Source organism: Camelus bactrianus, chromosome 8, assembly GCF_048773025.1.
Source record: "Camelus bactrianus isolate YW-2024 breed Bactrian camel chromosome 8, ASM4877302v1, whole genome shotgun sequence".
Classification (NCBI taxonomy): Eukaryota; Metazoa; Chordata; class Mammalia; order Artiodactyla; family Camelidae; genus Camelus; species Camelus bactrianus.
In genome coordinates this window covers 10,113,398-10,138,669 of record NC_133546.1, presented here as the reverse complement: position 1 = coordinate 10,138,669, position 25,272 = coordinate 10,113,398, and the positions used below count along the sequence as shown (strand labels likewise).

Genomic DNA, 25,272 nt, shown 5'->3' with positions numbered 1-25,272 from the left:
GGTGGTAATTATGACTGACACAATGACGGCCTGTGCAGACATGTAACCGCGGAACAAAACACCGCAGTTAGCTAACAAGAGATCGGTGGAAGGTTTTTTGCTGGCACAGTGTCTCCTGTCTGACACTTCTGAAATTGGAGGGAGGGAGGGGGAGGCCTTGTAAACCTGGGTATTCAGAGGTATAATAGGCCAGCTGAGCTGAAGGGAGAATGCTTAACATTTGTTCCTTCCGTGGTGATTGTATCAGCCCCCGTTTTCATGTGGATTGTCCACAGTGCTCTTTGCTGCCAATTTTTCCTTTTGAAAGTGTGTCCTTTGGAGGCTTACAGCTTTCTCACACCCAGCATTCTGAGCAATTTTCAAACTGTTCCTGGATTCCCTTATACTGCAGTTCAAAATACACACAAAAGAGGCTTTTATAATATAGACATCTTTTTCTCCCTCTGTCTTGAGGTTCCATGGACATACTTTGTCACTTTATGAAGATAAGGAAAACAAATCTTGGGGTGTGTTTTCCATTGACACTTCTGTTGAATCCTATAGTTAGTGGACAGCACCTAGAGGTATATTGACCCCCGAGTCAGAAAAGAAAAAAGTAACAAATTCTATAATTACCAATAAGTGCATTTTAAGACTATTTTACCATATTCCTTCCCCATACTAGTTTCCCTTCAATAGTTTTTGATCATCCCACCCCTGCACTAATTTATCTGATTTGACCAAGCCTAAACTCTCACTTGTCTTAAGGTTGCATCACTGAATCCCTGGTTATATTCCAGGGTCCTAGTATAGCACATCCATACTTGCTGAAGAGAATGATTTTTGGTTTTTTCTTTAAAAAGTTAGACTACGTCACATCAACCTGACAACATTACATCATACAGATATTTGGAAGACGAACACATTTGTCTTTGGGTGTGGACAAGAGTTTACTGACCCCTTTATCCATCGCTTGTTGTCCTGCTCCAAGAATAATCCATTAAAAATCTAACTGATATCACCTCATATCAGTCAGAATGGCCATCATTAAAAAGTCCACAAACGATAAATGCTGGAGAGTGTGTGGAGAAAAGGGAACCCTCCTACACTGCTGGTGGGAATGTAAATTGGTGCAGCCACTTTAGAGAACAGTATGAAGGTTCCTTAAAAAACTAAAAACAGAGTTACCCTGTGATCCAGCAATCCCACTCCTGGGCATATATTCAGAAAAGATGAAAACCCAATTTAAAAAAGATACATGCACCCCAATGTTCATAACAGCACTATTTACCATAGCCAAGACATGGAAACAACCTAATGTCTATAGACAGATGACTAGATAAAGAAACTGTGGTATATTTATACAATGGAATACTACTCAGCCATAAAAAAGAATGAAATAATGCCATTTTCAGCAACATGGATGAACCCAGAGATTGTCATACTAAGTGAAGTAAGCCAGAAAGAGAAAGAAAAATACCATATGCCATCACTTATATGTGGAATCTAAAACAAGACACAAATGAACTGATTTATAAAACACAAACTCACAGATATGAAAAACAAACTTATGGTTACCAGGGGGGAAGGGGGTAGGAAGGGATAAACCAGGAGTTCAAGATTTGCAGATAATCACTACTACATATAAAATAGATAAATAACAAGTTTCTACTGTATATCACAGGGAACTTTATTCAATATCTGGTAGTAACTATAATGAAAAAGAATATGAAAAGGAATATATGTATGTATATGTATGACTGAAACATTATGCTGTAAACCAGAAATTGACATAACATTGTAAACTGACTATATTTCAATTTTAAAAAAATTTTTATAAACTACCTGAAATAATTAGCATTTTTTTGCCAAGAACTACAAATGTGAGAATGTGATTTACTTCTTTTCCAATTCAATTTGGAACTTTGTGTCCTGTGGATACAAAACTTTACAGTAAAAATACCACAGCTCTTTGTGGGATAGTGGTGGTAAAAGAGGGCACACGAATCCCTGAGGACTGGTGAGGAGTTTGTAGAGCCATTCAAATTAAGCTTCAACGTCTTACCTTGAACTGTAAGCACCAAAAATACTTGGTTTTTGCACCAAAAAAAAAAAAAATCCCTTGAGTTATTTTTCTCCTTAGTTTCCTATGGGACAGTGCTTTCCTGAATCCCCTCCCATCAGGCATTAGCCTTATCCTTTCAGAAGGATTCTTTCTCTTTTCTAACCACCAGCTCTCAGTTTACCCTCAATTCTATCTTGACAACTTTAAATCAACTTGATCATCAACCTTCTATCACTTGTATAAGGATAATCCCCAATTTTCCAATTTAACCCTGAAATACAGACTGGTCTTTAACTGGATATAGCCCCGTTATCACAAATAAACTTGTTTCCAAAAAAATTCTTGCCAGTGTCCCAATTATCATTCTGAACTTACTTTTGAAATTAGTTCCATCTATTGGTATCACTTTCTTCCTATAATCTTTCAAGCCAACAACGCTTGGCATCATCTTTGATTCTTTGTGTTATTTGATTCCTCTCTTCCTACGCTTACTGCATTGGATATTTGTGGTTTGAAAGAAACTTAACAAATGGATACCAATCCTTCCACAATGAGAAAACTGCAGCCCAAATAAAGTAAACTGTCAAAGAATACCCCCAACTATCAAAGGCCTAGTGGTACAACTGAGGCTCATTCATCCTCCCAACAAGCATTCCTAGAACATAAATGGGTTGGGGGGGGGGGGGCAGGAGCTGTCCTAGGTGCTGTGGATACAAATAGGGGTATGAATCCCTGACATTTTTGTGCTGAGAGTCTAGTCCAAGAGATAAGTCATAATCGGATCACTAAGCATACTTTTTATAAGTGCAATGATGGAGTAGGCAGGAGCTTATTATGGGAGCTCTGGGCAAAGGCGTCTTATGGTGGGAGAAGTAAAGGGAAAGGCTGAGAGAAGCAAGAATTCTCTAGTCTGTTTCCCCAGACCTGTCTCTCATGCCACTGTGGACAAATCTTTCTAGTACAGTACAATTAGTGGGGAAGCTCCCAAATTCCTTAGGGACAGTTGACTTAGATAAAGCCAGGGGATCTATAAAATTAACTATGCCTTGACTCTTACTGTGTCTATATTTGGGGATGACTCGAAATTGCATTTTATAACCATTTTATTGAAGCACCACTCTAGGATGCTAACAGAACTCAACTTTGTATTTTCTATCCCATTCCTTTCAAGTAACTTTCCTGTGCTTATCCTTTCCAGACCCTGAATGAAGTATCTATCCCTCCTTGGGGTCACCTTGCCCCTTCTGGTGGCCTTCCTGGGCAAAACCCTTCTAAGCCAACTCCAGGTGGGCTCTGTCTGTCAGGCCCTTGCCTGGCCTGGAGACAGGCCCCCTTGCCCTACCCTGCGGAGTGTGCCTCTTGCTGGGAACTCAGGCCTCTCTTTCTCTGCCAGCTCCAGCCAGTCTGCACCCCTGCAGAGTGTCTGTGCTCCCCAAGCTCCAGAAGACAAAGCTAACTCACTGCTTGCTTCTCTTGAAGCGCCCCCTACTCAGCTGGTTTCAGTGAAGGAGACAAGTGTCCTCCTCACTGCTGGGGAAGGTGGAGCGTGTACAGCACACTGACTGCTGTCCCTAAGCAGTCCTCAAGACCACACCTGTTTGTAAAGACTGAAGGTGGATGGCTGATGCTGAAAGTGTGGGACTCACAGCCTCCTCGCACGCAGGAGGTGGACTCACACACAGCTTTGGAGCGGGAGAGACTTGACAGCTGTCATGGAGTCCTCAGCTTTTTTTTTTTTTTTTTTTTTGCAGCTAAATTTAATTTTTATTGAAGTATAGTTGATGTACAATATAGTCCTCAGATTTTGAGGCCTCAGCTGAATGAAACAATGACTTCAGGACAAGTCACATTTAGCATCCTGTTCTCCAGGGAGGAAATCTAGTCTGACCAGAAGGGATCTGGGGGACTTGCAGAGCAAGTGCACTGTTTTCACCTGTTATTTGGAGTAACTTTAGGGTAGGACTAAACCATGCTGAGGGCGGCTCATATGCCCTCTCCCCACCACAGCCACCAAGCAGCCCTTGGCACATAACTCAAATTCACATAACTCACCTGATGAGAAGACTTACAATGCCCTTTTCTTATCAGGAACAAAATTTTGAAAGAAAATTATTTTGCCTAATTATATGGGTTTATCTAATTTAACCGGACCTAACCATCCAACTTGATTGTTTACTTGTCCACAATCTGGAGTTTTCTCTCTTTTTTTGTTGACTTGAGTTTAATTTAAATTAGCCAAACATCCATACTTTCAAAATTTGTACCTACCTGTCAGGTGCTCAGATCTGTAATAAAGACCATTTGCTAATAAGTTTTAAACAGTGGATTAAATGCCTTTATTTTAACCAGTAGTCACCAGATTTCAGGAATGTGTGACATAGATTTGAACAAGGTTATTGGATTTTTTTTTAGATCCAGGCATTCAAAAATAGAAGTTTGCAAGGAAGTATTTCAGGGCTAAGGTTCTCAGCAGTAGGATTCCAAGGTCACACTTGGCCTAAATGGCAAGAATAACAAATAACTGGTTTAATTAGGTAGATCTACTTATACTGTTAATGTTAAAAGAGAAACTGAGGACAATTGAAATCAATGAGAGACCCAAATTCCTATTTTGTTTTGTTTAGTCATTTTGAAGTACATAAAAATGGACCAGGAAACACTATACATGAAATACTGGAATATAATTATAGTTCTTAGCAGCAAATAGACAAAATCTAGACTTAAAACTAGTGAGGGAAAGAGAATGAGTTGAAATAAATAGGGGCTTAAGCCACCTCAGTTCGGAGATTCAAATTACATATTCAATATACTAAATTCCATACAATAGAAAATCACAAAAGACCTTTAAACAAACATTTTACTCCACGAAAGCTCATAATAGAAATATGTGACAATGTGGAACAGTAGTTCCCAGTGAGCCAACAGCCCCTGATGGCCAGAGCTGCACAGAGTGATCACGGAATGATAGCCCGCAGTGTCTCCCTGCACCAGGCTCCCAGAATCCACCTGGCACAGCACGCCGTCCATGGTCCTATGTTCCCACAAACCATTTTAAGAAAGTTTTAAGAAAGGAAACTTTAAATATATAAGCCGGGGCTAGAAAAGTTTCTCAGACATCACACGGACATTGCTTTCAACTTGAAAAATCAAACATAAGTGATGATCCATAGGAAGTTCCCTTTAAAACAGAAAAGTAAGAGGAGACACTCAGCCTGTTTTAATCACCTTGTTTTTACCAACCCCCCAAACATTTGGAAAATTATCTAGATTCTCCGTGGAAAGGAACCCCTTACTACATCTTCTTATTATGAATGAAATTTGTGTCTGTTTTTCTTTTAAAGTGAGGAAATTGTATTCAGTCAAACAAGTGGTATGAGATGTACCCACAGTTTCAATCAAAGGGAATCTGAATTAGAGTTAAGTAAGACAATTCAGAAAACATAATACCATGGAAAGAGTGGGTCTCGGAATTAGCTGCTCTATCTACACCGTGGTAACTGCTCTCGATTCTGTACAACTGAAGCCGGCTGACCAACTTCACCTTCCTGTGTTTCAACTATTCTGCAAAACAGCAGTAAGATCTGCTCCCAGGATTATAAGGAATAAAAAATCTTTTTGAAAGTGTCTGCCTCAGAGCTGTAGATGTCCTATTAGTAATAGTAGTCCTTTTCTTTCTCCCTTTGCCAAGTGTCTTAGTCCATTTGGGCTGCTCTAACAAAATACCATAAACTGGGTGACTTATAAACAGCAGGCATTTATCTCTCTCAGTTTTGGAGGATAGAAGTCCAAGATTATGGCTCCAGCATGGTCACATTCTGGTGAAGATCCTCTCCTGGTTTGCAGACTGCCTACTTCTCACTGTGTCCTCACATGATGGGAGGGACAGGGCACTCTGTGCTGTATCTTTCACAAGAACATGAACGTCATTCGTGGGGCTCTATCCTCACGACGTAAGCGTCTCCCAAAGGCTTCACCTCCTCATACCGTCAGCTTTGTGGGTTAGGATTTCAACATATGAATCTGGGGGGGACACTGACATGTAGACCGTAGCACCAGGGAAACATGTGGAGGCGGATCCTGCGTCTACATGTAGATCCTGCCTTCAGTTGTGCTTCCATTGGTCCCAGTGATTCTCAACCAGGCTGCACATTAAAGTCATTGGGGGAGATTTTTCAAATTACCTGGTACCTACACTCAATCCCAGGCCAACTGAAGGAGACTGTTCTGGGAGTGGGTCTGAGGCATTAGTGGATTTTATAAGCTCCCCTACATGATTCTGATGCATAGCCAGAGCTGCAAATCACAGCTGATCTCTCTAAGCTCTTTCTTTGCAATGTAATTGATTAGAAATTTCACTCTTCACTTTTTAATACAGTAGCCAGTCGCCACATGTGACTACTGAATATTCGGAACGTGGCCAGTCTGAAATCCAACGTGCTGCAAGCATAAGAGACACACCAGATCTCAAGGACTTAATACGAAAATAAGAATGTAAAATATCTCATTCATCGTTTTTGTATTGACTATATGTTGAGGTGACAATATTTTGCATATTTTAGGTAAAATAAAATATATTGCTATAATTAATCTCATCTGTTCCTTTTAACTTTTTTATGAGGCTACTGGAAAATTTTAAATGCCCTATGTGGCTCACGTTATAAATCCATTAGACAGCATTACACTAGATCAGTGGTTCTCAAAGTAGGATTCTGAGACTGGATGTTTCAGCATCTCCTGGTAACATATTAGAAATGCAAGCCCTCAGGTCCCACGACCTACCATACCTGGCTCTGATGGGGCCCAGTCACCTGCGTTAATACGCCTTCCAAGTGATTCTGACACATGAGAAATTTGAGAACCACTGCCCTAGGTGATGGTCAATCATTTATTCCTTTGCATGTGGGTCTCCTTGTTCTCTCCCAGGTGGTCTCCAGTTTGGGAACAAAACACCAAGTGATTGTTCTTTAGGATCCTTCTGTGTGACATTAGAGACAAGAGTTCATTGAATCTAAGAGCAGCATCTTTGTTACAGATAAAAAAAAAAAAAAAAAAAAAAAACTCGTATCTAACTAAAACATAAAAGAAGTACAATTGCATTTTAAGTAAAATATTTGACTCTTGACATTCTTGAATCTCTTCATATTTTTTATATGACCTATCTAAAATTTGTTTAGAATCTGTTAAATAACAAGAAGTTTAATACAGAAAACCACTTAAAATAACCTGCCATGAAATTTGTGTGGCACTAGATCAAATCATCCAAAACCTGTGGATTGTTTCCGTTCTGGAGATGATGTCACCAGGCTCTGACATATTTACTTGCTCCCTGATCTGTGTATTTATGCTCGTAAGCTCTCTCTGGTTTCTCCAGAGCGTGTTAAATCTCATCCATCAGCCCCTTTGTCAACTCTCTTTTGAAAAGGAAAAAGAAAATGATTCAAGGTCAAGCAGCTCCCTCACCATGAGCAGTTTAACCTAATTTGTCTGAGAGGAGATTTGAATTCTCAAAAAATAAGCCTAAATTGGAAGCTAACAAATTAAACATTGACATTCAGTGAAAGCTAAGAGCTGTGTCCTTCTAAATTGAAAGAACAGGTGTTCTGAGCATCTCTGGAAGCTCTCTGGGGTCACAGGTGGTCTCCGGGCAGTGAGTACCAGGCACTCTGCTGAGCCCACCCTGGGTGAGACGCCCATCCCTTGGGCACTCTGGTGGGAATGGAAGCAGCTGGACTTGACCACACTGATGCAGGCAGAGGCCACAACAAACCCAAAGTGAAATTACCCAAGCAAAGGGAGACAAAAGATAAAACTCACTAATCCATAATTTTGTCTAGATCATATTGCCTGGAATATTTCACTTTGCATATGAATAACTTGAGAACAACAAGCGTGTATTTTTGGTTCTATACCATAAGCAAGACATAACAGTGGCAGAAACAGACCCGATGGGAGACTAAAAACCATGGCAACAGCAAGGAGTCCCAGGTCCAATGCCTACCTATCAAAGTCCATGGGAGTTGTGATTACAAAAAGATGGCAGGTCATGAAAATTTAACCACGCAAAAGACAAGACTCTCACCTGAGTGAAACCAAAATGAGAGCATCATCCATGCTAAGTCTAAAACAGCATTGCTTTAGTTCTTTTAAAGATTCTTCTAGAATATTAGCTAAGCAATTTAGAGTCAGTTTAAATTCAGGCTCTGGAATCACTCTGCCCTGGGTCTGAAATCCACTTCTGCCACTTGCAACCTTTAGGACCTTTCAGAAGTCAGCTTCTCTAAGAGCTTCCTCTCTTATAAAATGGCCTTGCTGCCACACAGCCTATGGAACCACGGATAGGATTAAAGGAGATACGCATTTAGACATTTAGTCTCCTACTCAGCACAAAGGAAGCAATCAATAAATGGTAGATACCACTTTACTAACTTCTGTCATTTTCAATAAAATCTCTATTGTCATTTTCAAAATGCACCAACTCACACATATCAAAGAGGGAGTCAACATTTTTCAAATGTCCACTGCAAGCAAAGCATTCTGTTGTTATTTCCCCCGCATAATACACCCAAAGGTAGGTATTATTTATGCCTTCTCCTGTTGGGAAAAGAAGACTCAAAGATGTTAAATAACCTGCCCAGGATCACACGGGTAGAAAGACAGGCAGAATTTATACCCAAATCCAGTTGGCTCTAAAATCTAATCTTCCCACTGTACCATGCAGTCCACACAAAATTCTTAACACTGAGAAAAGAAAAAAAAAAATCTTACTATAGCTTCTTGCAGGGAAGGATTTTTTTTTTAATTTTTATAGATTCAGAATTAAATTTTAACCAGAATAAATAGAAATGCATTACATGTAGGAATTACTAAAGTTTTTTTCCATTTTTATTTGGGTACACTGAGACTTAAGGCCCTTAAACTCTGGGCTAATACTGGGTTCCATTCCAATGGCAACAGGAAAACCAGTTCTCAAGAGATCAGATACATCAGAACAGATGCCCAGTTGCATATATGTTTAATTTTGACAAATAGTTTTTCATAACTATAGGATTTTCTATATTTATTAAAAAAAAATCTGGCACATGAGAAAATACCAAATTGTGCTATTCCACCTCCATATGTGCCAGTTATCTATAAATATAGAAATGCAATAATTATCACTAAAACTGTTACTTGTTAAATTTTTGAAAACAGATAAATTATGAATATGAATTTGAAAAATAGTTTAAGGAGTTAAGAAATGGATAAGGATCTAGAATCACTGATTCTCTGAATCAGACAGGACCCAAAAGCCAATTAGCTCAATACCCAGAGGAGGGGTTTGAATTCACTCTACCAAGTGATTTTCGAGCCCGTGTTTAGACACCTCCAGTGACGGCAAGCTCACTACCTGAAAAGGCTTTCATTTGCTGTGACCACCCTGTGTGCTGAAAATTCCTTCTTATGTTTATGCAAAGTCTATTAACACTAATGCTACCCTGAACAAAGCCACCGCTCAACGTCAGACATCTATGAACAGCAGTAGATTCATCACCCCATAGAATCTTTAGCTCAACCCTATGAGATGCTCATGCGCTCACATGAGACACCAAACAGGGCATGACAGGTCTGTGTGGCTCCACCCATGCTTCTTCCACTGCAGAGCAGGGCTTCCACGTGACAGGTCCCAGGAGGTGCTGGCACCGAACTGTCTCACTCAAGCAGCACGGAGCACATTCAGTCCTGTTTCCACAGGACACACATGATAGACAGCTATTGCATCTCATCTCCAGGGTACTGCACACCCTCTTCTCCAGGTTAAATATCCCTGATCCTTCATCCATTTTGTGCACATGGTAAACTGTTGTGTTTCTTCACCTTTCTAGGAACTCTTCTATGGACACATCCTCTTTTGCCTGTGTTCCTTTCCAAGCATGACAATCAGAACTAGATACAACACACCAGGAACAGCCTGAAGGGTGAGGAGCAGACACCCATCCTCCCTTCGCTCCGGACACTTTAGTTCCATCCCAGCAAACCTCTAGTTTTTTTGGGACAACTTCATATTACCATCAACTCCTCTCACCTTCATAGTCATCAAAATCCCAAGGTTGTTCTTGTTTTAGACCCTCCTTCTAACACCTCATTCTAGAAAAATTGTACAACCATGTGTTCACATGGCAAGTGGTTGCTTTTGACAGCTCCTCTCCTTGGATCTAACACTTGGCCGAGAGGACACTTGACTCAGGACAAACAGAATCCTTCCCAGGAATATTTCTAACTGAGGCAAGAGACTTATTTCTTCTTCTTCTTCTTCTTTTTTTTTTGACTAAGCCAGAAACATGTGAGTCTGAGTTGTTCAAGGCCAGAGTTCCTTCCTAATAGAGAAAACTAAAAAAAATACATGAAGAGAATCAGAAATGAGGCAAATAGAGTTTCAGCAGCATTCAAGTTCTAAGACCTCCTTTGTTTGCTTACAAGAAAAACGTCCCTCTCCGGTGTCCAGGAAAGTTGTATTTCTGTCACTTGCAACCCAGGAATCCTGACCGAGTCACTGCTACCTTATCTCTGCTTGAATAGTTAGTTGACTTTTGGGATCCAAGCCCTGAAATCTATTTAATATTCTCAGATTCAGGCCATGTTTCTAGCTCATAAGAATACTTTGGAATCCTAATTTTGTTACCCTTCCAGCTTCGTGTCATTATAAATTTGATCATTTAGCTAGCAGATACCTCATCCAACTAATTAACAAAAACTGTAGCATAGGGCAAAGCTGTAGAACAGGCCTGAAGTCAGCGCTAAGACTCTTCCATCAAAACTGAATGAGTCTATCGGTCAGCAGTATTCCCCTGGCTTAGCTGTTCAGTCAGTCAGGTTGAACTGGGTTCAAGTTCTTGGGTTGATGTTTCTACAGTTCATCTATAGTGCAAGCTCCTAGCCCCCAAACACAATCTTTTTTTCTCTGTGACTCAGCGTTCCCATCACTGAAGTACCTTCCAGGACTGTAAAGCATAATGGAAACAAATAGGAATGTAATTTACAAAAATCAAGCGTCGCAGTGAGCAAAAGCAGAGAAGGGAGGCTCAAGACTTGGAGAGATCCAGTTCCCATTTTATAGATGAAGAATTTGAGGCCAAGGGACGTGGCTATTGTCATTCAGTTTGCCAAGTGTTAGAGGCGTTTTTGTTTTTTTTTTTAATAATGAACGTGAAGAAGTAAAATGCTTTTCAGCATCTATTGAAATAATCACATGGTTTCCTTCATTCAGCTATGTGCTTTTTCAATAAAAGTAAATGATTCCTCTTTAATAGTGCTAGAACTGGGGCTGACTTAGATGATACATTACCTGGAGGTGCAGGAGAAGGTAGTGAAACTGGAAAGATGTTACACGTATAAGGAATAATCAAAGGTAAAATTTATACGTTGCAAAACTGCAACGTGTTGCCTTTCCCTGGGCTTTGTCTTATGCACAGCAAAATAATGGAAAACGAGTGAGCGTTGTGGTCCAAATGACTCCACTTCTGTCACTGGAATATTGATGTGATAACACCCACTTCTTGGTGCTGTTGTGAGACAAAATGGTTTCAGCGTATAAAGCATGTCGCCCAGTGCCAAGCACGTAATAGTTTCTCAATAAATGTTCATTCCTTTCTCCCCACTACTTTAATTTCTTCTTCTGATAATATGTTAAAAGATATAAAAATATCCACATTTGCTCCAGAGAAGGAGGAATAATAAAATTAAACTTTATGAATGAATAAACAAAATGTGGTCTATACACATGATGGAATATTACTCAATCTTAAAACAGAAGGAAATTCTGACACATGCTACAATATGGATGAACCTTAAAGACATTACTAAGTGAAAAAAGCCAATCATGAAAAGACAAATACTGAATAATTACATTTCTATGAAGTTCTGAGAGTAATTAAATTCACAGAGACAGGCAGTGGAAGGGTGGTTGTCAGGGGCCAGGGGGCAGGGAGGAGTTGTTTCAGGAGTACAGAGGTTCAGTTTGGGAAGACGAAAAGGTTCTGCAGATGGATGGTGGTGACGGTTGCACAATGGTGTGAATGTACTTCATACCATGAAACTGTCCACTTTAACATGGCTAACACGGTAAATTGTGTTACATGTATTTTGCTGCAATAAAAAAAAAAAACTTACCACTTAAAAAAAATTAAAGTGTGTGCGATTTTCTGAGTATTATCAATTCTGAATTAAAAATGTAACCTGAGCATTTCCAAGGCGTGTATTCCCCCATCTCTAACTTCCCAGAAAGCCTAGGTCAGTGCTGTTGGGTCTTGCAGCACAGCCTCTTGGCTGGAACAGAAAACAGCACAAGCACAGAGGCAGGGCCCACTGGGAAGAGGGGCTACGTTCACTCACGCCAGAAAGACTGCAATTTGCAGCAGCTTGCATAGCCGCCGCTGTTCCAGGCTCAGAAGTGCTGATCCCTGCAGCTCTTGAAGCTTCCACTGCTCCCTCCCCAGTACTGATACTGAAGCTGAGAGACAGTGGAAACAGCAAGTTTCATCTTTTATATTTTCTCCTTCAGCTCCCTCTAGTCCCACATTTATAATAATATTTCTATCGTCATCATAAAAACCCACATGTCAGCTAACATCGTTGTATTAAGGAAAAATCTTACTGTAAAATCCTGACCACCGTGGCTCACCATAATCGCTGGCTCCTCTGAGCTCCTCGCTCTCACTGTCTGTACTATTCAATTGGTATTTGTCATTTGGGGTTTTGTGACATATCTTTTTTGTTGTTGTCTTGTATTGTCATCTATCACAGAGGCAGCTTCAGTAAATTCTCTAACAAAATTTGACATCATCATTGCCTTGGGGTTGATTGTGCATCCTTCAGCTATAGGAGAAAAACACACGCAGCCCTTTTCTGTTATTGTTCAGCATATTTTCTCCAGCTTTGCTGTCTAAACCAGTGTGATCGAAATTGCCACTTAATATTTGAGCCCTCTAGCCTCGCTCTCCCCACACTGTTGCCAGAACTGCCTACTTAAAATGAGATCTGGTCCTGTCACTGCTATACTTAAAATCAGTCTATTCATTTATTTGCTTAGGACACAGTATTTGAACAGCAGCGAAGTGGACCAGGCGCCGGGCCCTGAGGAGGTTGTTGAGAATGTGAGTAGAGAAGAAGAGAGACTCTGACCCTCTGGGAGCTTACAGGCTAGTGAGGAGACTAACACGACACCGACTGCACTATGGTGACTGCATGGACGTGAGTAAAAGGCGCCCCAAGACCTAAAAGAACATGAGGTTTGGGGCTTGAGGGGCAGCTTCACAGAAAATGCACCTTCCCCTGGACAACACCTGACCTGGGACTCTCCATTTCCGCCTTGGGAAGTCCTTGTTTCCTTTGGACTTTGGCCCTGGGAGGCGGGCCTTAGGCATAACCATCGGTGGCAACAAGAAAGAAAGCGGGAGAGACAGCACTTTTTGAAGCAATGGATGGTCTAGGGGAAGATATTTGCCAAATACATATACTTGACAAAGTACTCTCAGAGTATACATAGAATTTATATAAATCTGTAAGAAAAAGCCAAACCACCCAATTCTTGAAAATGAATTAAACACTTGGACAGACACTGCAAAAATGAGCTACCAAGTGACCAATACACCCATGAAGTGATGCTCAGTGCAAAAGGGCATATTCACAAAGAGAATGCAGACCAAGACCACAATGAGATACCACTACACTCCTGCCAAATTGGCTAAAATTTAGAAGACTGAAAATACAGAGCCTTTGTGAAAACGTCGAACACCTAGATGTCTCCTCCATCGCGGCAGAAACGTGAATCGTCCCAACCACTCCGGGAAACTTCCTGGCAGTGCCTACGGTGGTGTAAGGATGTTCCGAACAGATTTTTTCATAAGAGCCAAGAACTGGAAACAATTCAAATGTCCATCAACAGTAGAACGAGTAAATATTCCTGTGTAGGTTTCATACAGTGGAAGACTAAACAGCAATAAAAAGGAAGAAACGTATGCTACAAACAGCATGACAGTGAATTTCACCAACATAATGTTGAGCCAAAAAAGCAAACTATGGAAGAATTCAAAAATAGCCAGTACTAACCTATGGGGAATAAGATTCAAAACAATGGTAAGCTTCAGGGGGTATTTACTGGGGGAAGACAGGAGGGAGGCTTCTGGCATGCTGGCCGCGGCAGATGGGGTGGGGAGGGACTCCTCCAGCTGTCCCCTCAGTGTTTGCGATCTTCGCACCTCCATAGGACTGACTGTTCAACGGTTACTGTCTCTGAAACCTGGGCATCTTAGTCGCTCCTGCTTTTCCCTGGTCAGTCTTCACATCTCAGGTCCAGCGCCCCATCGGCAACTGGAGGCCCCTCTGTTCACAGTAGGTTGAGAGAGTTTACAGCCAATAACCAACCCAGGGATTCGAAGTGTCTTCTACACACGGATTAAACCCCGTATGCTTCTCTGAGGGACGGCACAGCTTTGGTGATCCTCTCTCCTGGGCTGGAGAGCGAAGATACAGGCTGTTGAGTGACATCATCAGTGGACAGCTTTTCCCCTTACGCAAGCAAAGCCGTGAGAAGGAGAGCTTGGACGCGGAGGCCCCCTCTTCCCAGCAAACTGGAAGGACAGTCTGTTCTGTACCATACACAGTTCCTTTGAATATTTAAAACACTGGGCATCAAGTCAGGGGACAAGGCCCAGATTCTCTCTTGTAAAGGAATCCTGCAGCCAAATTTCATTGGGTAGAAGTTTGTTACAGGAAGTCCGGGTTCCTGACCAGCAGGGGTTGAACAGTCTCCATCTTCTTAATTGAATGGGAAAATATCTGTAAATCTGAAATGCAGTGGCGGTGTCTCCAGGAACAGTTCCTCACTTAAAAGTCGCCGTTATTGACTGGGCTATGTCAATTCCAGTGCCGTGCAGAGCAGACGCAATTAGAGCAGTAAGAGCTGAGGACAGTTTTTTGGTGACATTACTGCCTCTAAGGACTTTCTCATCTGCATTGACTGAGTCCGTGTAAGATAAAAGCGTCGAGTTCAAAAGATCTGAGAGCATCCGGAATAAACACTGAGGGAGAATTAAATGAGGCTCCATGTGTCCCCCTAGAAAGTGTCTCCCAGCTGTTAGCAGAGCCACGCCTCCCTCCTACAGGCACAGACTGTCTTCCCTTCTCTCCCCCTCTCTGCTCAGCCCCCACCGAGCAGCGTGAGTGTGCCCTACGTATATTTTATTCTTGTTTGAACTGCAATCCCATCAAGACAGGAAGGTCTCTGCATTCTCAGGACGACTCCAACATCCATCTCCATCCATGGGTGAACCTCCCATAGGTGGGTACTCACTTCCAACACAAAACCTTGACAGCCTAATGTGAGCTTGATTCACGGATTTTTTCTTTTTATCATTATTATACCCAGCGCTGCACAGATCCAAAAAGTAGAAATCTGTTCCCAAGTGGAATGAAGGATCCTCTGTCCCCGATGCTCTCCGAGCTGCTTGTGCCACCAGAGCAGGCAGGGGTCAGAAATCTGGGGGTGCTTTCACTGACCCAAGAAAAACAGTGCAGTAGGATTTGTCTTTGTGTCCTGAATGCCTCCTATTTTGGGTTTTCTTTTTTTACTGGTGCAAGACTCCCTTTTTTAAGGTACCATTCTACCCTCACAGAACCTATGGGATGCTTCAAGCGGCTCCAACTAGTCACTGCTAATGCTAACTTTTATTATACACGGGTAATAGCTTAAGACGTGACCTCCATGAGAGGGATATTTTGTATTTTAAAGGAGACTGGGGAGAGCTCTCAGGGCTCATATCCCAAACACTTGTCTACTGCTCTGCTCTCTTGAGTCTCATGAGACAGGCATTCAGGGGAACCACCACCATTCACCTGATAAGATCAGTGGTACCACCTGCTACCACAGTGTCCCTCTCTGCCTCCCAAAATCTTGGGTGAAGACTGACTTGTCAGTCTCTACCAGAAGGGGTAACAAACCTGGATTAAAATAACTTAATCAATAAGCGTTGTACCAGCAGAATGGCAGAGCTGAACCTCAACACAGGACAGGCTCTAACCGCAGTGCAACCATTGGAGAATTCTAGAGCTGGGATTCCCAGAATGTGCTCTTTGCAGGGAAATAATAAGAATAGGTTAAGGCACACAGAGACAATACTGAAGCTTCTAGCAACTCTACACTGGCCCAGAAGTCAGGCTGGTCAAAGGTCCTACTATACAACTGGCCAACGCATCTGTTTCTACAAGAATTTGGAGTCACTGTTATCTGTAATTACAGAATTGGTAGGGATTCTGAAGATAAGTCCAGATGGGACTTACCAGTGTGTAGCTGCCTGGTTTTGAACTCTCTAGGGAAAAGAAAGGAAGCTGCAGATGTGACCAGCCTGGAACCTCTTCTCTTCTGCTTCAGCAAGGCTGTTGTATGCCAAGCATCATGCTAGATTCTGGGGATAATGAGTTCCGTTTTTGACAGCTTGAATTTGAAACATCAGAAGATAACTTGAAATACCAGAGGGGAGTTCTGGCAGGATGTCAGGACTGGAGATGTGATTTCAAACTCATCCATGGGGAAGAGACAGCTGAAAACCTGGAAGAAAATAAAACTGCCCAAGACAGCTTGTAGAATGAGAGGAGATGCAGGGGGAAGGTGGTACCAAAGGGGAGAGTCAACATTTGGGTAGAGGATAAAGGGAAAGGCACCATTGAGGATTAAATGAACGAATAGCCCAAAGTGGGAGGAAAATCAGAAGAAAAGAGTTTCAAGGAGGAAAAATACACACTGGTGTCAGGCTACTGAGAGGCCAGGTAAAAGGTAGACAGCAGCAGATAATTTGATTTGACAATTAGGAACTGATCATCGTTGACCTTTCCCAGAGCAATTTCTATGAAAAGGGGTGGGGTGGGGGTACGGCGGCGGCAGAATCAAATTGTGTTGATGAGTCAAGTGTAGGTCAAGAAATAGAGACATTCATTTTAAAGGGAGTTTGAAAAGGATAATAGTTGAGGGAGACATAGAAGTTTTTGTAGGATATGTTTTTCTCCTAAGATGAAGGAGATCTAAGTATGTTTGTAGCCAGAGGGGGAAGAAGCCAGTGTAGAGAAAGAGTAATTGAAGATTTAAGAAAAAGAGGGAATAATTGATGTAGTGGAGACTTTGGGGAAACAAAAGGAGATAAAACCGAGTCCGCAAGCACTGGGGTTAGCCTGAAAAAAAAAGAAAAAAAAAAAAAAGGGAAAGGAAGGAAAAAAGAAACAACCCAAGCTGGTAAATCGGAGGGTAAGAAGTAGACAGAACTCATCCCCGATGGTTTCAGGGCAGCAGAGAAGGAAAGGGCGAGCCTACAGACTCCACTGCACAGAGCTCATCTGTTCTTCCAGTTTGAGTGAGATCGTGGTGCAAGTAAGGTGGGAGGAGGGAAGTGGGGTGAGGCACAAGGCGGAGCCCACCGTCAGAAAGCAGCGTGTCTGAGATGATTATGGGCTGAAAGCTCGCCATCTTCCCAGGTTCATTCTCAGCTACAGGAAACCCAGTGCCACGACAATGAGGGAGGCAAATCAAATGTTTTGAATCATGATTTAAAAACAAGTAAGACATTGACTGGACATGAATATATTGATGAGCACAGCCCATGGCCCAGGTCTGTGTTTCCAAGATGAGGATCAATACCAACATGAATTTAGTGAGCAGTCCAGAGCTGGGTTTGGAGGGTTGAACGCAGTGTCAGAACATAGAGCAGACCTCACGTAATGTCACTGCATGTTACTCATACTAATTTTTCATTTGATGCTTTTAGAGTTTTCTGATTTCTGAGAGTGCATTTTCTATCCTTTCCTCTTCATTTTATTTTCATCCCATTTTAATAATTTTTTGCTCATTTAAGGATGTTTTTTAAATCATTTTTCATTTACCAACTCTCTGCAAAGTCATACACTCTTGGTTGGTTGCTGAGAATTAATAGGCTTGGGGAGAAAAGAGAAGGACAGAGAATTTCTCCCAGCTCAGTTCTCCCATCCTTGCTGCATCTCAACCCTCGATACATCTCCTTCCGCCGTTGCTTTCCGCTAGCGACCTGGGAGCTGAGAAAAGAGGTCAAAAGTGGTTTTATGGGAGAGTACTGTTCCCACTCATCCTTTCTCAAGGTCTTTGTCTTGCATGCTTGAATTCATCTGCCATTTATTGAAGATGACATCCCTTCCATGAATTCTCTTTAGGGAATGAAAGGTAACACGGAAGCTTTGGGGCAGGACTACTTCCATTCCCCAATGAATAATCCCCCCAAACATCCCAGTGATGACTCGGGATGCCACGGGGCTCCAGAGACTGGGATTAGCTACTGAAAACTTGCTTTTCTTCCTTTCTACAAGCCAACAGGGCTGCAGCTGAATCATTTAACCCCCACAATGTGTCACCATTGTGAGAGTCACCCCCGGAAGGCCAGCTCTGACAAGGCACGTGCAGACCTTCCAGCCCTGGTGCTCCTCCGGCAGGAGCTGCCATGGCATCTCCCAGACACGCACAATTTCCTCTACAGGCTTGTCAATCTTGTGCCTTTTGTGACAACTAAATTTACTGAAAAAAAAATTGAAAATTATTTCAGCAGCAGCCAGCTTCTGAAAGTTTCCAAATGCACTTTTTTAGCTCTCTATTTCCCTTAAGCCATATGATGTCACTTGCCTCTCAATCCCTGGGTGCCAAAAATTCTGCTTTCATATCTTTGAAATTTGCCAAATGATAAAAACCTTGGATCTTAGTTTGGGTTCTTATCTACTGCCCCCCCCCCCAAAAGGCAAAAATTACTTTCTACTCTTTTCAAAGTAAGAATATCGACAAAAAAAAAAAAAATTCAGCTCACAGATCCGTTAAATCTTTCACCATGTTTCCTCCTGTTTGGGCTAACAGGCTGTCCTAATTTTATTCAGAACTTTCATTTCAATAGCTTGTCAGCTGCCGTTTCAGGACACACCTAAAACTCCCGAAGCTCCGGACTTGACAGGTAAGCGAGAGGCTGACTGCCACCTGCAGTACTTGGCTTTAGGATGTACTCATTAGTGATTTTTGAAGTCAGAACATTTGCCTGCTGATTTGGAGGTTTCGTAGGTTCTTGTTATGTATTTACGGAAGCTTTTTAGTTCACCTAAAAGAGAGGCGGGGGGAAAAAGCCTTCATTCTGCTTCCCTTTCTAATTACAGTCCCATTTCCTTAGCAAGTCCTTGAAAAAAGAATTCCCCAAGTCTCTAATCATCTCTCTAGTCATAATCTCCATAATTGTGCCCCTTCCAGATTCCTTCCTGGCACAGCCCAGAGAATGATTTGCTCCATGTGGTTAAAAACCTTTTATTTGATGCCAGTTAGGACTTGTTTTCACGGCTTGCCTTCTTGGGCCGTAATGCTACATTGGATGCGATTGATCACGGCAGGCGCCTTTCCTATCCCCAATGAGTGATTGTAGCCCCTGTTCCATTATCTTATTTTAGGGGCAGACTAAACTCTGCCTGACAGGATTATAACTCTGGGGTTTCACCAGGTTACTACCTCCTCTACATTTTCTTCTAACCATTTAGCTGGTCAATTCAAGATAAAAGCGTTACGAAGAGAATTATCTCTCCCCAAACTCCATGTCACATAAACAAATTAGGGTGCACTAATCTTAAAATATTCTTAGACTAGTGATTCTCAAAATCAGGCAGTTGTGTCCCCAACATCCCTTCCCAGGGGACATCTGGCAATGTCTGGAGATGTTTTCAGTTGTCACAACTGGCAGAGGGGCTGCCACAAGCATCTAGTGGGTACAGACCAGGGATGCTGTTTAACGCCTTGAAATGTACAGAACAGCCTACAACAACCAAGAATTATCTGGTCCCAGATGTCAACAGTGAGGAGGCTGAGAAACCTTCCTTCAGAGGAACCACCACCCAACCACAATAGATGTCTCTGAATTCCCAGTCCCTAGAAGACTGACACATGAGAACTGATTCTGGGTGAGTCTAGTCACTTAAAAAAATAGTTCTCATAGGCATTCTAATGATTAGTAATCTTCAACAGTAGAAAATTGTTATTTACTGTCTTGCTAGAATTCTCTTTGCCGCAGGTTAGACCCTTTCTTCCTCACTCTGTCCTCACTACAGAGGGGAAGAGCAGCACACCTTCTCAGCAGTGACGCATCAGCAGCCTGGACAGCCACCATATGGACCCTGGAATCCGGAGTCAGGCTGTGGGAGGGGGTTATTTTCCTGGGGATTCTCAGTTCTGTTGGGGGATTCTACCAAGGAAGGGTCTCTGGGGAGGCGGGATCCATCCCCAGGAATGAGAAAGTCAAGGGAGTGTGTTATGGACAAAGACTTAGGAGAGCTCAGAGGGTGTCCCTAATACCCTTCCCAACCAGCCCCTGTGACATACGCTCCTGAAAGAAAAGGACTCTAACTGAAAGCCTGAGTTCCAGGGCACAAGTGACAAGATCGCAGCAGCAAAGAGAAGCGGTGATCACCAGAGCTGGGACTGCAGAGGGAGGTGGCGGTCACATTGGAAACGAGGTCAGCATCAAGGAGAAGCAGCCGGAAGGAAGCGCACAGAGCGTCCTGCAGGGGCACAGCTCAGTGGGACTGCGCCCTCCTACCGTTGGGTGGCTTCTGGAAGCACTGTGAGTTTTTCACTGACATCTTATGTCATAGAGTCCAAACTGAGCCCCGTTATGCAATCTGCCTAGGACCACTCGGAGGAAGTGGAATCAAGCCGAATCCTGAAGGCGTATTACCCCTGGGTGTGGTGGTCCTTCTGCACAGACCCTCTAGTACCACATTGGAACCTCTGACTTTTTAGAAAGTTATTGAATTGCCAAGCATTTCATAGTCTAGGATGCTGAGTGTCTTTTTGAAGCGTATGATCACTAAACTTGTAGAATAACCTCCTTTGCTACATGCTATTATCTTCTCTAATAGGAGATAGTGCTTACAAAGATATATATATATACAAATAATATATATATATACAAATAATATACATAGATACACACACATATAGCCATGTATATATATAGCCATGTTAAGTTACCGTTTTTGCCCCAAACACTTCACAAAACCAGCCATTAGATAACCTGATTCACCCTCTTACCTACAATGATCACTCCCTAAAGGAGTTCTAGTGAATAATGAAAAGAACTAAGACTGAGCTGCTTGTTGGACTTCCCTCTACTTTCACTGCAACAGTTCCTCTGGAATGAACTCATGTGTTGACTGATGATTCTACTGGATCTTTCTTTTATTAGACTTCCTCATGTGTTTCCTTCCTCAGGAATTTTGAGAAGTTACCTCTTTGTTTTTCTCTCTTTCTCTCCTCCTCCCTTCCTTCCCCTTTACTGACCATCCCTCCACTCCTGTCTGGACCTCCTGTGATCACTTCCTCCTGCCTCCCTCTCACCATGCCTGCCACCACTGAGCTAGTTCGTGAAATGACATATCTGGGCTCCTAATCCAATGATGATACTGGGGTTATGCTAGATCCAAGCTCCAGTCCAGCTGGCCATCCAACTCATTGCTCAGACATACAGTAGCTCCTTTGCCCAGCTCCCTCCCCGCTCCTAGGACTACAGGTCTAGGCTGTAGGTCCTAGGGGGTCCTAGGCTGGTCAGTGCCAACTGTCCAGCCTCCTCTCTTGGGCATGGGGCTGGGGGTGGGCGGTGACCTAGGCATTAGTCAATGAGCCTGGTTCACACAGCCTGTGTCATAAGGAGCAAGGTCAGATGCTATTTCCCACAGAAGTTTAACCCTCAGTCACAAATGCCCTCTTCTGGCCTCTAGACCTGTGGACCAACTCCACTCATCACCTTAAATTGCTATTGTTTTTGGAGCACAGCTATTTCTTTTCTATGCCCCTTTTTAAAAATATATGTTTGAACTTGGCTCACTGTGTATTTGGAAAGATGGGATGCTCTGAAGCATGAACCTCTATGTCACCTTGAGAGGGGAACTTCTAATAAGTGCTTAATTTTTTTACTGATATTTATTTTTTCCTAATTAGAAGAGAAATGTATATTTGTTGAGGAAAAATTGGGACACGCTGAAACTTATAAATCCCACAGCTCTGAGATATCCACTACTGATGCTTTAGCATACTTCCTTTAAATCTTTGTCTATAAATTTACACACACACACTTAAAAAGTTAGTTTATGCTGTACATTCAGTTTGGTTTTCTGCTTTTATGACTGATTACTGTTTTCCATGTATTCTAAATATAATACCTACTCGCTGGTAGAAAATTCATAAAACACAAAAGTACAGAAGTTATCGTTCTCCTAATTTAACAAAAGGTAGTTACCGTAAAAATTGTACTATTTCATTCTGCACATTTAAAAATTTTGGATAAGATACATAATTTTGAACTATGCTTTTTTCCCATTATATTTTCATAACATTAGGAACATTTTCCAGATCATCAGAACATGGTTTGCAGTGCCACACAGCTTAAGTACCCCCCTCTTGAATAAAGGTCAGAGTATATAACCTATGAATTTTGTAAATATTTTGTAATTTTTAGTTTGGAAAAATATACTCAACCCTCACAAAGAACATGCACTCTCAGTTTAATATATAATTATTTAAACACAAGTGTATTATTTAAATTCTCTGTGTCATTATTTATTTTTTATCTCCAAGATCTTTGAAGATTGTATTAAAGGCTTTCACAACAGTTTTCAACCAATTTACCTTTTTTTCTTCTAAGAAATTTTTATTAATATCTTCAGGTAGATGTCTCTTAAAAGAACATTTTCAAAATGAATGTATCTTTTATCAATATAAAGGAACTCTTTTGGCTTAATGTTTTTGCCTTAATTTCTGTTTTGTCTGGTGTTAATTCTGCCATCACACAAGCTTTCGGGTTGTTGTTTCCCTGATGAATATTTGAAAACCATTTTAACTTTTTTTGTTGGTTTTTTACCAAGAAGTGACTCTTATAAGCAGGTTGTAGTGAGATTTTACTTTAATCTCTATTCTCTATTTATTCTCATACATGATATATGTGGACCTATTTTTAATCATTCTATCATTTTTATTTTTATGTTTTTTTGGATAGTATGTTTGCTATTTAGAGAACATTTTGCTGCCTTTATCTTCTTTATTAGTTGGGTAAATATATTTTTTATTTATGATTCTCTCAGTGGTTAGATTTATGCTTTTGAAAACATTATATGTTAGGGACTGAGTTCAGTTACCTGAAATAGAAAATCATCCAGACCAGGACTTACTGTTCTCACGAAACGGGAAGTCAGAACCTCGTCAGAATGTGCGCAGCTGCTCCCCGGGGTCCTCCGTCTTCCCAGCTCCTCCTCCTCTCTGCTCCGTCGTCCTAACCATAAGGCTTTCATTCCATGAAGCTGTCAGTGTCCCAGAGGGTGGCCATGTCCTCCTCCTCCTATCCACATTCCAAATGGAAAGAAAAAGGAGAGCAGGGGCAGGGGAAGAAGAAGGAGGAGAAGGAGAAAACAAAGAGCAGGAGAGAACAGGAAGGAAGAGGCAGTTAGTTGTCTGGATCTGGGTAGTAACCAGAACCTCCAGGCAATTTTCCCTCCGTCCCATGGGTAGAGCTGTGTCACTCTGCTACCACTAGCTGCAGGGAGGCTGGGAAATAGAGGATTTTTATCTGGGTAGTTTGCCATGCTGAAGAAATCTGGGATTTTCTTAGTAAAGAAGAAGGGAGAATCTATTTCAGGCAAACAGTTGGAAACTGCTTACCCATTATTTCTAAGGCTGTCAAAGTCAAGGGAAAAACAGTGTTCTGTCTGCCTGCTTCTGCTCGCCCCAACGCCACCCACAGCCACACTCCTGCACAACCACATTTTAATTCTGGGTATTCATGAATTTAATCATAAATTTTAAAACTTTTTTCCCATTATATTATAATTTTAAGTTGAATAACTTTTCTCTGAAAGGTTTTAAAATCACACTAAAGTTTTAAGCACTTTCAAATATTATAAATCCTTACATTTAAATTACTGAGTTTTACTCTTCAGATTCTTTTAAACCAAGAAATTGTCTTTCTTATACTTTGGACCTTTGTTCTTTTCTTGATTGTCTAAAGTATATGTTGAAGTGATTTTTGAAAATATGTAGTATGTAGGCGGTGGACCTCTGTGCTCTTGTTTGCAGGAAACTGTCTTCCTACTAACATTTCAGAGCCTAACTTGTGCATCACATTTGAAAAGCATTGACATTAAAAAGATCCTCAACTCACTGAGGACTTTGATTACTTTATAACCAAAAAAGCGACTTGTTCTTCTCTTAAGGCCAGGTTCAAAATTACTTAATTCCAAAAACAACACAAAAACGTAATTCTAAAAGCACTGATGAACAGCATAGCTCTTAACTGACGTTTTCTTGTTGTATGGAAGCAGGAACCGTATTTCATAGCACCAGCGGGACTTCCAAAAAGGTCTTTTTCCACCACTCTCTGTCCTTAAAGTTTCGTCCTTTCATCTCACTGCATCTGTCATCTTCCTCGAACATCTGCCGTTCCATATCCTCCAAACTCTGCCCGTATATTTTTATTTCATTTTTACTTTATTGAGATATAATTGACATGTATTAGTTTCAGGTGTGTAACACAATGATTTGAAATATGTATATATATAAATAATCACTAAAAATGTCTAATTAACATCCAGATATACTTTTTATTTTTAATTTGTTTTTTAATTTACTCTTTTTGGCATATAGTTTATGGAGTTTAACAAATACATAGAGTTGTGTAACCTTCTGGCCTCCATGGTTTCTGATGAGAAATCTGCAATCAAATGGTCCTCTATAAGTAATGTGTCTTTTTTCCTGGCTACTGTCAAGATTATTTCTTTGTCTTTAGTACTCAGCATGTGAGTGTGATGTGTCTGGGCCTGTATTTCACTGAGTTTAACCTTGTTTCATTACTTTAATCTGTTAATTTATATCTTTCTCCAAATTTGGAAGTTTTCAATCATAACTTTTTCAATACTTTTTTCTTTCACGTTTTTTTCTCTTAGGGACTTTGATTCCACAAATGTTAGAGATTTTGATATTGCCCTACATATCTCTGAGCCTCTTTTCAAGTCTTTTTCTTCTGGTCTTCAACTGGATAATTTCATTCTATTGTCATGTTCTCTGATTCTTCTTCTGCCATTTCTAGCATTCTGTTGAGGCTAGACAATATTTTACTTCAGATGTTATATACTTCCATCCTAAAGTTTTCATTTGATTACTTTCTTAGTGG

General features: G+C 41.3%; 1 long non-coding RNA gene across 1 annotated transcript in view; it reads right to left on the bottom strand.

Moving 5' to 3' along the window:
* The window catches only part of LOC123619800 (uncharacterized), a 177,670-nt gene extending 153,795 nt beyond the window's left edge, over positions 1–23,875 (bottom strand). The window contains exon 1 of the long non-coding RNA XR_006728495.2: positions 23,279–23,875. This is a non-coding gene — a long non-coding RNA (uncharacterized LOC123619800). The remainder of the gene's footprint in view (positions 1–23,278) is intronic.
* Positions 23,876–25,272: the final 1,397 nt, after the last annotated feature.